We start from the raw sequence: 13,485 nt of genomic DNA on the forward strand, positions 1-13,485 counted from the left end.
TGGGGTACCCGCTGTTGTTAGCCTTTGGAAAGGGAAGGTTAAAGAAAGAAATGGCTGTTACTTTTGTTTTGTAAACCCTGGGACAGGGCTGCCTCATACTTTTTTTGGTTCACTGGCACGTAGAGGTGTGGACAGGGCCGGGTCCATAGGGCTGTCAGGGCTTTGTCCCAGGTCTGAGCTCTGTGCAGACACCTACAGCTTCTTCTGGGGATTCATACAGTCCCCTCATCCCCTCAGGGCTCAGGGTGGAAAGAAAAGACAGGGATCAGCCCCTCTCTGTGGTCTTTTGGCACTTCGTTTTGCCTGTCAGGTGGCATTTAAGGAGTCACCTTGCACAAACAGCCCTGCTCTGGAGCGGAGGGCAGGCGGGATCGGGGAGCGCTGGGTGCGAGCTGTACTAAGAGGCCTCAAGATTTCAACAGCCTGCTCGACCAGTCCGGAGCAAACTTTCTCCGGCTCAGCCCTGGCTCGGTGCTGCCCTGGAGCTCTTTCCTTCGGGCACGGCACTAGCTAGCACTGCTGCCTGCCCTTCTGCTCAGCCACTGCCCCATGTCCAGCTGGCCTGGAGACAGGTCAGGGGACTGCAGATCTCTTAGGGACTGCCCCCACTTCTGAAGAAGCACCCCGTATCTGTTATGTGCTCAGCACTGAGTCCCCTTCCCAGCCGAGCCTCGCTTCTCAGAAGAAATAACTCATAGCACATCCTGTAAAATCCTCGCTATTTATAAAGCATACTGACCTTAAAAACATCACAGGTAGTAGATTCACGCAGATATCTGAATCTGCAGTTCATTGTAAGTAACAGGTTTATCTCTAGATGCTACAGTTTGTATCTGGTAATGTAAATCACACATTCGAGTAGTACATGCTATGATATAACCCTTCTGGAATTTTATAAGCACAGGATGTACAGTGTGGTTTAACCGCGTGTCTAGGAAAGAAAATAAACAGGCAGTTGCCCACAGAGCATATCTTACATCTGAACTTCTGTGCGTGTGCCAGCTAAAGTGATCGCCCTAACCGCTAGCTGGACAACTGGATGGCAGAAGTGCCTCTGCTGTTGGAAATGGGAGCTATTGTTCAGCGTAGCACTGAGGATTTGCAACACTGTCCTGAGGGTGATAAGGATAAAGAGGAGGGTAGTTAGCAATCTTAAACGGGAGCATTGTTAAATAGTTCTCGCTTGTGTGTCATAACCTCAGCAGCACAAGGAAAAATCGTGATCCGCATCTTAATGCCAGCTAGGGCATAAGTGTGCCTTGGCACAGCAGCTCCTGAAAGCTACGGTCGGGCTTGTGCCTCTCGAGAGTGCCTTGCAAGCAAGTACAGTCCCTCCACCGAGCACTTCTAGAATCTAAAGGCGAGATGCAAAAAGTGAGTATAACAAACAATAGGAAGGAAGAGGGGGAGGGAAGATGAGGTTAACAGTAATAACATCATGTGGTTATGTAGGTTAACAGTGTGAAGGGTTTGATGACTGGCTTCTGAAACCTTTTATTTTAAAGTATTTTCTCTACAACACCTTCTGAAGATACGTTTTGTATTGAATTAAATTTTGCGCCTCACCCCTCCGCAGAAAAGTACCTCCAGTTACTTTCCATTGGGTGAAGTTTTACTCCAATGGCCTATAAACCACCCTACATATCTGTGTGCCTCCTTTCAGAGCAACAGCTGCCCATCTCTGAGCAGCTCTCCTCTCCACGCGTGCAGGGTGCCCGTCCAACAGATTTTGTGGCACCCAATTATCGCCCTGGGCCACAGGTCCTGCTGTGGTGCCCTCAGCCTCCTGCTCTTTGGGCTGCCCTGCAGATACCTGCTGCAGGGGAGTCTGTGAATGCGAGGGCATCCTGCCAGTGCCTGCCCGCTGCCCGGCAGCATTCCCAGCTGCCTTCAGCTCCTGCATTTCAGTTTTCATGACCACAGGAGCTGGCCAAGGTGAGATCCATAGGGCTCCACCTTTGTGCTGCTGCGAGCTGGTGCCTCGGGTAAGCACACACACACACCCAGCCAGTTCTGGGATTCAGCCACGGCACACAGGATTACCAAGTGGTTGCTGCAAAGGAGCACGGCAGGATAAACCATAGCAAAAGGCTCTTCCTCACTTCCAAAACACGCCGGGGAACATCTTGTTCCTTTTGTGTACGGCCCTTTGGCGTTCCAGGGGAGTGCGACAAAGGTAAATTAATTGCATCCCTCTGAAATCAAGAGGACAGGAAAGCCTGAACTAGTCAGTTAGACCATGAATTATTACAAACAAAACAAAAAGGAAGATTTAAAGGTTATGACACAGCTCCAGATGTTTTATCGATTTTGTTCATATATAAATACAAATTGAGTTTGCAATGCTACGGGTCTGAACCGATGTGGAAACAGATGTCTGCGCAGAAGTACTTAACCAGAGGCACTGTCTCAGTTCTGATGTTTTCGTGATGTATATTTTAGTGTACTGGCTACGCTGACAGGGGCACGCTCACACCCAAGCCTGCAGTTCAGTGACTGCGAGAGGATTTTTTCAGACAGTCCCCTCTCCTGTTCATGAGGCTCTCTAAGAAAATGTATTGTGACATGCCTCACCTTTACCTGCAAGTAAACTGTGTTTGTGGAAAAGCCCCTAAAGAGTGAAAACTCATTAATTTGACAAAACACGAAAGAAACCCAGACTCTTGATTACACACGTTTTTCTCCTGTATTTAGTGCTTATGGGAATTTCAGACTGACCATAAAATGGTATTAAAATAAGAGCTCAGCAGCCTACTCTGAAATAAAACCACAAACTGCACGTAACGCCTTGATAAAACTACTACTGGAAACCTATTTAACATTATAATCCAGCCTGTTTTACTATGTACTAGGGAAGTCTGGGTCCCAGTCATAACCACATGCTATGTAGAACGGGAGGAAACTTAGGCAGAAATCCTTAACCTGTAATCCTCCATACAAACATGTGCACGCAGGAATTTTCCTTGCAATGGCTAGAGAAAAGAGTTAGGAAATAAATTGCTTTACAGAGTGCAAAGCTAGGTACCGCATACGTGCTATTTTGAGAACTTAGCAGCAGCTAAGCCTTACGCTAGTCCCGTATGAAGAAGCTAAATTCATTTTACATGTTTGGTGGCTTATGGAGAATGCCTTGGGCTATGAAGATAATACTTGGTTTTGGTCTATTTCTTTATTTAAAACATTGAGGAAGCTATACATTCCTGAAAGAGAAGATTTTTTAAAGTATTCTAAACATGTGGTCAAAGAACATGTAATCCTAAAAAAAATAATTCTCTTGTACTGCTATCTTGGATCCATTTAGATGATTTCTTTTGTCAAGAACAGTCACACAAATTTTAGCTGTTGTGAACACAGTCTAAGTTTCATGCCAGTCTCCCCCAGAACACCAGTTTGATCCTCTGCTGTGCTGCAGCCCTTTCTCTGTAGTCCCCTCTCCTCCACAGCCTGTTTCTGGGAGTAAGTGATGAAAATAAACTCCGTACAAATTGCCTGAGAACATTTCATTGCGCAGACCCAGGGTGGCTGACACTTGTGAATAAGATAACCTTTTCATTTCTTTTTTTTTTCCTTTTAGTGGATTAAAAGTGACCTTTTAATGCTAAAGTTCATTAGTGCTTGGATATCATATTGATGAGCTTTGTATAACTGAATGGATGAACAGATAAGTCAGAACCAAGGTAATGAGCTTACGGCTGCTAGGAGGTAACTGCAGCCATGCCATTGATGCTATTTAAAGAATTTCTGAATGCTATTTATTGGCAGTCTTGGTTCAGAAGTCACTATCACTTCTTTGATCATAACCAAGGGTATTTTGTTCTTACTGTTGTAGCTACATAAGTTTCTAGAAATCCAGCTAGACGGCTGTTCTTATTACTCATGGCTTCATTATCAGTTTGTTTTTCTGCTCATTACTGGCACTGACCTTGCCAAGAGCTATGCACATGCATAATTTTACTCACGCGATTAGACTCATTAAAGCTAATGGGATTAGTCAAGAAAGTAAAGCTACTTCTGCCTAAGTGTTTGTCGTTTGGGGCAGTTCGACTAGGAACAAGATCAGGAAACTGGAAGGAATTCAGACCAAACAATGTTTTTCCTTAAAAGTCACGTAAAGAGAAATTCAAACAATTTTTCCTTAACCCAAGCCTGATAGGTGATGAACAAGAGATGCTGTTGTTCTCAAGCAGCTTTCCAGGTACTTAGCCTTCACGATCAGAGCTACAGATTCACACAGAAAAGTTTTCACTTCTGAATTTCCTTTACCTTGTATGCCTTTCAACTATGTATTCTCCTTTCCCAGTTTTGACCTGCGAAAAAGTTTTTTTACCCTTATTTTGTCACTCAGCACAATTCATCAATTTATGCACAGGTGGTTTTGCACTGGAGGTGAACAGGAATTTTCTACCATTGGTTTCTCTTCAGAAAAGGGTGTTTTGTCCAAACCGAGGCTGGTTTCAGCAAACTTTACCAGGTCTTTCCTCGAATCTAGGATGAAATTTCTACTGAGAGGCAATGGGAAATAGACATCCAGTCCAAGAGCCCAGCAGCAGAGGCTTCGTGTAACCCAACAGCTATGCCACGATGCTGCAAACAGGAGAACCCAGAAGAGGTTTTGCTCACACAGAATGAGGGAGATTGCCTTGAATTAAACAGCATAAAACGTCTGTTATCTCAGAGGACTGGCCTGAGATAGGTTCGTAGGCTTACGTTTTTTTGTGTGAAACCTTCCAGAGATGTTTATTTTGCTACAGTACGGGGAATAGACTGTGAGGACGTTTTCTGGAAAAAGAAATCCATTTCTTTCCCAGTACTTCTGTTGTACTTTTGTACCTCATTTCAAGCACTGCGAGTCTGCCTGTCTGTGACCTGCCTGCTGAAAGCCTCGCAGAAGCATTAGCGCAGCCAGAAATACAATATTTAGAGAGCAGCTGTGTTCCAGACCCTTTCTCTGATAGCCGTCTTGGCTTGGTCTGAGAGAGGAGTGGCAGGGAGCAGTTATTCTCTCTCTGCTTTCTACCCCAAGGAAATTCCCTACCGGATTGTCGGGACAATTTTATGGCCATCGGAACAACAGACCAAACATACAGTGAGTGATTATTAACTCCCATTTTGAACAAGCTGTTATTCTTACTTGTCATTTTTGACCTCTGGTGAGATGTCCCACATACAATAAATTATAAAAAATCTGGCCTCTCACTTAGAAAAACAAATGCCAACTGCCCTGCTATCATTCTGAGGCAATAAATCTCCCCTGGCCTTGGAAAAAAACATCACTTGTGGACTTTCACCCATTTTATACCTTTTTTTTTTTTCAAAACAAACACTTATTTTGATTCCTGATAAATAAAAACAACAATGAAAACTGAATAAAGCTATAGCATTGTAGTCTGAAAGTTAAAAATCTCAGTGCATACTGACTCCCGTCCCCTGGCTTTTTCCGGGTAGAGGTTAAAAAAACAGGAAATCCACCACTACCAAGTCCAATACTGGGGGTGGTGGATGTTTTTAACTATTATTCCTTTTTTTTTTTTTTTTTTTCTCCCTAGGATAGCCGCTGAATTATGCCCCGATGCGCACGATGTTATGAACGTTGGGGAGAGCCATGTGGTGCTCCTGCAGCGCTTAATCTTGATGGAGCCCCAGCGCCCAAGGTTTTACGATTAATGGCAGGGGAGGAACACCCCAGCGACAGTTAGGGTTTTGCCAGCTTGTACTGTATATACAGCTGTTGCTGCACAGGGGAGGGAAACGCAGGGTCTGGCTGTCTGTTCCGAACAAAAAGAACTGGCACATGCTATTACTTCCAGATCATTGCAGTCCCTGCACCACCATCTGCTGGGGGTCAGAGCAGTTGTCCGGGTCGGCGTCAGTCATGCACAAACTCAATGCCTTCCCCGGCGCTGCGCCCAGCAGTACATATTTACAAGAACAATAAAGCGAACCTGCTCCCCGGACACAGGCACCACAATGCTCCGGCACATTCGGAACAAAGGGGCACAACGAAAGTTGCTCTGCATTACAAAGGGGGTTCTCGGGGATCACAGCTTTGTGATTTCAGGCCGTAACACAAATTGAAGTGAAGAAAAACTGTCACCAATAAGCTCAGACCCAGGGATCATTGTGTCTGTAATTGACGTAGCAGCTCTAAAAGGGTGCCTGGCTCTCCGCGTTTCCCCTTTCCCTTTTTACAAAGTCCTGTGTAAAAGATAGCTGAATGGGGAAGGCTTTGACAGTAAACGTTAAGCACTTGGATATATTATTCTGTATCAGCGGCCGGATGATCACCCCCACCTTCCCCAACTTGCCTCTGCCCGCATCTTTTACCGGGGTTATGCCACGTGCTGGGGCAAGGTGCGGAGAGCTCTGAGCTGGGGTAAACTGGGCAGCTCCTCAAAATGGGGCCACTACGCTGTGATGCTGAAACCAAACGAGGAGTTTTAGCATCTCTTCAGCCCGAGCAACAGCTAGTGAGTAACTCATTTCTTCTGCTAAAAAGGGCTGTTCCGGTAACACCAGCGTCACACACCAACTGGAACTGTAGGATCCTGCCAGCCCCTCTCTCAGTGCTTTCCTGAACCTGTGGCTCCTGGGAGGGGACGTGGGGCTCCTTCTGACACGCCGAGGCGCAGTGCAGAGGCCCAGAAGTAAAGCCCAGCTGCTCTCCTCAGCCTGGGCTGGTTTGCTGCAGGGCCGAGCCCAATGTCCCCACACTGGATCAAAATGGAAGCGGTGGAGCAATGGAGCTCAGAGCTCAAACCTGCATTGCTCATGACAAACTCAGCAGTATTCAGCCCATTTTGGTCTCAGCATCAGTAGTATTAAAGCAGGCAACAGTGCCAGAATGGGGTAAGAGGAATGGGCAGCAGCAGCCCTGGAAAGCTGTGAAGAGGGCAGGTGGAGCTAGACCCAGAGTATTTGTTAAGTGAGGCTTACTGCCAAATAACTAGAAACCATGCTGTACGAGCGAGAATTCGCTAAGGGCTGCTGTACTCTGCCTCACATAGCTGCAGTATCTGTCACAGCGCTACCACATACATAATCTTTGACATTTCATCTGATAATTAGTGGTTTTGGCACAAGCAAACCCGATCTCGTTAGGTCCTCTCCTCAGTTGTTTTCATATTTCACTAAGCTCCACTCTGGGCATTATTTCATTAAGCCTCTTGGGTGCGTGTCACGTTTGAAAGCACTCTTGGATGCACTCACCCTGCCTGAAACGTAACGCGGGGCCGGGGACCTCCAGGTAGCTGCACCCACACGCCTTCCAACCCCACCTCCTCGGCCTCCCTGGCACCAGGACACCCCGCTGCCGGAGCAGCAGAGCTGGTTCTGGAGCCCGCGGGGGAACGTGGTGCAGCGTTCGCTCTGTTCCCTTGGAAAACGTCACGGGGCACGGCTGTGTGTTTGTAATTTGAGGGCACTTACCCCGAGCTCTTCAGCACTGAGCTGAACCGCGCCAGTTTGCACTGCAGCGAGGCAGTCCTCGGGGTGGGATCAGAACAAAAAGGAAAGGTTTTTTAAATCACAGCATTGAGATTGAAAAGCCACAAGAAATCTTCTGACCTAATGAAATAACTCTTAATATAAAAAAAAAAAATAAAGCTTTTACCAAACAAACAATTGAACGATCACATTGGTACTCTTATTTATGGCACGTTCCTGCTAAACTGTGCTCTTTGATGAGGAAGCTGGTGAAATACTCCTTCCTCCTCCACCATACTGTGGCATATGCAAAAGACACAGTGCCCTGCATGAGCCATATTTTCAACTTCTATTTCGTAAAACTGTCATTGCGTGAACAAGAGGGTTCAGTTTATTCTTAATTGCCTAGATGAAATGAATTTGTATAGGGCCTGATCTGGTGGGTACACAGTTAGGTGCTACAGCTTTGATGTCAAATGCTGAAACCACACACAGCATCCAGAGCTTGCAAACTTTTTGTTTAGATAGCTAACTAGGAAACAAGCCATTGGGAATATCTAGGCCAAAATAACATTTTTTATTTTATGTTGCCTCTTTATTTCACCAACATAATCCTTTATCTTCGAGGCTGCAGGTAGTGTTTTTATAAAGACCAGTTCTGTGAGTTGCCAGAGCGCAGGGCAGTGTAAATTCAATCCAGATCAGGCACGAAGAGGTGCCTGCTGAGTTAGCCAGGGCACATAATGCAGTGTCTATGCCAGCTTTATTCGTTATGCAGCCTCAGTGACAGCTATGGGAGAAAAGGTGATGCTTAATCAAACCTGAAGTGCACAGGGGCACCTTTTTACCTTTTTGAACAAATTTAATCCAGTGCTGCAAGCTGTACCAGTTGCGTACATTGCACCAAGAGGTGCTGACATTTTTGATCTGGGATTAACTCCTGTAACTTTGGATTTACTGCCTGGTGGAGCCTTGGCCTGATTTTTGCTCCCAACCCACTTAGATAGTGTTTCTTATATATCTGCCTTGAACTCACAAATCTGCTAACCTATCTTCCAAATCTTGTCCCTGAATTGCCTCTGCATTACTGCCTGCAAGAAACTTCCAATGCCTAATGGCTGGATAAATGACCATTAGGAAATAATGGATTCACGAAATATAATTACGTAGCTTTACGAAGCAATATTTTAGTGATTTGCAGCAGGCCTAGGGCATACATACAATTACTGTGGACTTCTGGTGCTTTTGTCCTCCATCCCTTCTCACTGCTTGCTCTCCCCACTTAGAGCATTGTATTTTAGCCTCTTGAATTTGACGGATTGAATAAGTCTTTGCAGCAGTATTTCCAAAGCTTATAATACAGGGAGTTCCCCAGCATATCAGGGATTCTTAAAACTTCAGGAGGGAGAAAAATATATTCAAGGCTTTTAATATTTAAATATATTTCCCCCCATTGTTTATAGTTTTACTTTTCGTAGTTATAGAAATCCTCTGAAAAGGACTATTGAAAGGGTTGTCTTGCTTTAATCAACTTAGTAAACTTTTGTTTTGTCCTTTATGCTGATTACAAAAGAAGCTGACATTACTCCATTTCACTTGCACCTTTTAAGCCACTGCGGCTGTGTTAATGGCTGCGCACGACCTCACAGAGCTGCACAACCCGGCCGGCTCATCAGCTGCCTAAATGCTGCTGCAGGAGCAGCACAAGAGAAAAACGTCGTCTGTAAGGTCCTAGAGAAACTGTAGCTGGAGAAGTGAGCTGCAGAGAGATGTGGCAGAGCGAAACTGTAGATGGAGAGGAGGAAAAAAAATGAGAAAAGGGGGTAGAAAGGCAAAGGGAGAGACTGTTGCTTCGGTAAGGAGAGAGGGATAGCTGAGCAGGCAGCATCAAATTGCTCCCAGTCTCTGTTCTGGCACTGGCGGATCTGTTGAAAATAGGCCAGAAGGACATGCTGAATTTGTTGCTCCCGTGTGCCAGCCTTTTCTGCAGCAGCGAGGGAAACCAATCAGTGCTGCTTCAAAAGCAGCTGGAAACTGAGAAAACTCTGGTCCCCTGCTGCCTGGCAGTCTGCAGGACAGGGTCTTCTCGGTTTCCAGCCACTACAGAGGCTCCATTGACAAAATGTGTGCTGCATTTGAAGGGGCACAATGTGACAATGAAAGAACCTGGGAGAGACAAAACAAGAAAGAGGGGGAAGAGAGGGAGGAGGGAGAATTAAATGGGAATGGGGGAGCAAGCTAAAGGGAGAAAATCAAAAGAAAAATATGTTAATCTGCGAAAGTGGTGGCAAAAATAGATCGTAATTGTCACATTTGACACTTAACATGCTTTATCAAAGAATATATATCTGAGATGGCAAGAATTGAGAAAACTAATTATTACTTTACTAATGTTAATCTCACCGCCCCTCTGAGACAGAGACAGGGTTATTTTAGTCCCCCATTTTCACAAATGTTGCTATGAAATACAGACAAGCTGGAAGGCGTCAGGTCCCCTAACAGACTTGTAGAGGCACTGCAAACAGGGGTTCACATCCTCATCCTTAGTTTCAGAGAGAAGTAGGTAGGAGCTCTGCAAGTCAGGAGGCTGGCATGTCTTTGGCTCAGAATAACTGGGGGAGAAAACAAAGCTACCCAAAACAAAGCCATTTCTCCTTTCCTTTGTACTTCATTAAATCTGCAGAGAGAATATATGGCAGTGTAAAAATCAGGGTGCCACTAGTAGCTCAAATCAAAGTTGTGTGGCTGGATTTTTATCACGGTGTGCCTGGCTGTGTCGTGGGACACATAAGAGGGGCACCCAGGAGCTCAGAGGAAGCGTGTGCGGTAGCGTTTTGGTAATCTCCCAGCTGACCCTTTTTGCTGTGCTTGTCCAGAAAGAAGAGTAGGCTGGGAGCACAAGAACTGAATTTTGTTACGAAGCAACTAAACTGGAAGGATCTCCCAGGATGTCCCCACATTGGTCATGGCCTTTCAGTCCACGGGTCCAGCTCTAGCTGCTTTAAAGTAAAATCCATGAAACACAAATGAGAGTGAACATGGGGTCTTCAGCACCAACAGTTCCACTCTAAGTACCTGCAAGAAGTTAGGAATAACTTGGTAGACATGAAAAAGAGAATATTGCTTGGGAATGAAACTGACCTTTTTTTTTTATTATTATTATTTTTTCTATGCAATTTTTGCTAGCAAGTTGGTGTGTCATAATTTTGAAAGAACTTTCAGATGCTTTAGCAGTTGTAAAATTAGACCATCACCATGTGTCCATCATCAGAAATGCTGCATTGGGTATTAGCTTAAGAGTGGGATAGTGTTTACTTTGTTATGTCATCTGCTCAGGTTATGTGTAATAGAATAAAATTAATATCATAGTTTTGAATTTAGCATTTCAGGAGTTTCCCATCTGAACTGTAAGTTTATTTAAAGTAAAGGTATCTTGCTTCAGCTGTAAAACTTTAGCTGTACCTTTTATGATGTAGGAAGAGGTGATAGCAAGGGCTGCAGAAAAACAAACATACAAAGAGAAGTCTTAAAATATTGTGCAAAAACCTATGTTATGATTCTTGGGATTTATTTTCTTTTCTGATTATGTCTAATGGCTTTGTCTATATCAATGAGTAATTCATCATAACAGATCACCATACTGATGTAGTTAGTGCTGAGCATCAGCATGTTTGTTACAAGCACCTTGAGGGTTTGAACTTCAGGCTACCTTTGACTCGATCCCTCGGGCTGGCTGTTCTCACCATACAAGTGGTTTAAAGCTGTCCAAAGGCCCACTGGCTGGTCTGGGCTCTTACATCCCCACTGGAGTTTGGGGTACATTTCCCATGCACCGGGCAGAGCTGCAGGGTTGGCTGCCTCTGAAGGGAGCCTGAGCTGCTCTGTGAATTGAACCAGTGAGCAAAAAATGGGGGTGATGAGGGATTTCTGTCAAAACTGCACTACTACTCTGAACCCAAATGCTAATGTACATATAACTATGTATATATGTGTGGTTTGGGGAAGATACTGCATATTTTTCTGTTGTACATAAACCCAATAATTTTGCATGATAATGCTGGTATACCTCCTTCTATATGTTTCTAGCCAGCAACCTCTAGTAAGTAAGTTCTCTGTGTTTAATGGTGCAAGACAAAAGCCAACTACACTGAATCACTCTGCAAGTGGATAAATTCTTACATATGTACTTTACATGCAACTCAGAAGAGTAGATTTTATTTTATCAAGTGATAATAACTGTGGTCCCCACATAAGCAAAATGAAAAACTGTTTTCCAAGCTGCGTGATGAAATAACTGCAATGTAAATTGAGGAAGCGTTACTCCAAACCTCCAAAAAAGAGAAAGTGATGTTTTTGCCAAACCAGGAAAAGAGACTTACTGTCTGTGATCAAAGGCAGCACTGCTCCACACAGAACTTCATGAGAACGCAGAAAGGGTGAAAAAAAAAAAAAAAAAAAAAAAAAAGCCTAGAATCATGGAAGTTTCATTTAGGGCAATGTGCTTGAAAATTCATTCACTCAAATACCGGATATTAAAATAAGTGAGTAAATCCCTTCTCTTCTGGAAAAAAATAAATGACAATAATACTGATCACTTCCCCTAGCTAACCAGCTTTCCCTGTTACTGTAGTTCAGGCAGTCTGTGCGGAAAAGGACAAAGATCTAGTAACTTAAAATGTGGTACTTGGGACAGTTAAGTATCTGGCATTTAAAACTCACCAGCATTAAGTTTGATTTTTCTGCCAAGATCAACCTTTCTGATTCATCTTTACTTTTATCATGAACTTCTGTTTTTGCTTATATTTTGAGCAATGAGTACAGCACATAAATATATGTCAGGGTCTCAACAAAACAGAGCATTTGTGTTCCAACTCACTTACTTAGATACTTAATCTCGAAAAGCAAGCTATGCATTTTAGAGCTCCATGAAAGGCAAAGTCTTCTCTTTCTAAACTTGTCAAGGAAAAAGTTATCCCCAAGTATCCAAAATCCAAATCCAAAATCTGGATTGTATCAGATCTGGTCTAAAAAAAAAAAAAGTAATTAACTTTCATTTGTTCTTATTGCTCTCTACCAGGGTTTATTAAAAGAAACATTAGAAATGCAGACACAATCTACTACATCAACATATTGCTCATGAGATCGGAAGTCAGAACTCCCAAATGCTAATTCTGTCTTTGTCAATGATTTTCATGTCTCTCAGGTTGTTACTATTCTAGGTTTCCCACCCAAGAAAAGGAATCTTAATGCTTCAAAAAGCACAAGCGATTAACACAATAATTTGCCTTTTCAATTTCTATCTTATTTAAAGGAATCCTTATTACTTTACTCTTAACACGTTGATGCAAATTTTGTTTACTACTGCTGTCTTTTTGCACTGAATGTTTTGATTTTGAGCAGCCACATTCATCTGAGTAATTTCTGTTCCCTTTTTGGATTGCCATAACTCAGGCAAATTTCTAGCGTGGCTGCTTTTACAAGCATAAAATCTAGTTTCTCTTAATTATTGTGTATATGATTTTTGCATTTGCTCTCAAGTAATGATCAGGCACATTTTCAGGAGTACCTTTCCGGAAAGCCAACAGAAAGTGAATGGTGTAAAAGCACTTGACTGCTAAAAAAGAGAATTCCTCAAGTATTGTGCTCTATTGGCTCAGCTCTAATACTCTTGAATTTCTTTCACTGGGGTCTGATCCATAAAGGGATTTGGTCACTTAAAATAGCAATTCTGCCCTAATGTTCAAAGGAGGTGTTGTTAGAGCTCCACCTCAGCTTCTATTAGTAGAGGGCACCCACATTTACACTGCTGATTATACTCCCAGCCTGCCTTCCTGTCTTCAAGGTCACTTTGCTGGCTGCAAAAGGGAATGATGGCTCCTAAATCCATGGGCAGTGTGGTAAATCCAGGCAAAAATGCTCAGATGCCTTGGAGGTGCCTGAGCTCAATTACAACTATGTTATTTTAACCCAGACGCTCTTTTGTAACCTATGGGTTTGCATTTGCACATGTTCAGAGCTGCATTTGTTAACCTGCTGCTCACTGCCATCGAGGCCCAGCTGATA

The 13,485-nt window shown here is 43.8% G+C and overlaps 1 long non-coding RNA gene across 1 annotated transcript; it reads left to right on the forward strand.

Annotated features, from left to right (window-relative positions):
* The first annotated feature begins 1,167 nt into the window (after positions 1-1,167).
* LOC119716718 (uncharacterized) lies at positions 1,168-7,600 on the forward strand. Its single transcript, XR_005265203.2, has 3 exons — positions 1,168-1,374; positions 5,024-5,086; positions 5,547-7,600. It is a non-coding gene; the product is annotated as an uncharacterized lncRNA (long non-coding RNA).
* Positions 7,601-13,485: the final 5,885 nt, after the last annotated feature.

The sequence above is a fragment of the Anas platyrhynchos genome, chromosome 4, assembly GCF_047663525.1.
Source record: "Anas platyrhynchos isolate ZD024472 breed Pekin duck chromosome 4, IASCAAS_PekinDuck_T2T, whole genome shotgun sequence".
Lineage (NCBI taxonomy): Eukaryota > Metazoa > Chordata > Aves > Anseriformes > Anatidae > Anas > Anas platyrhynchos.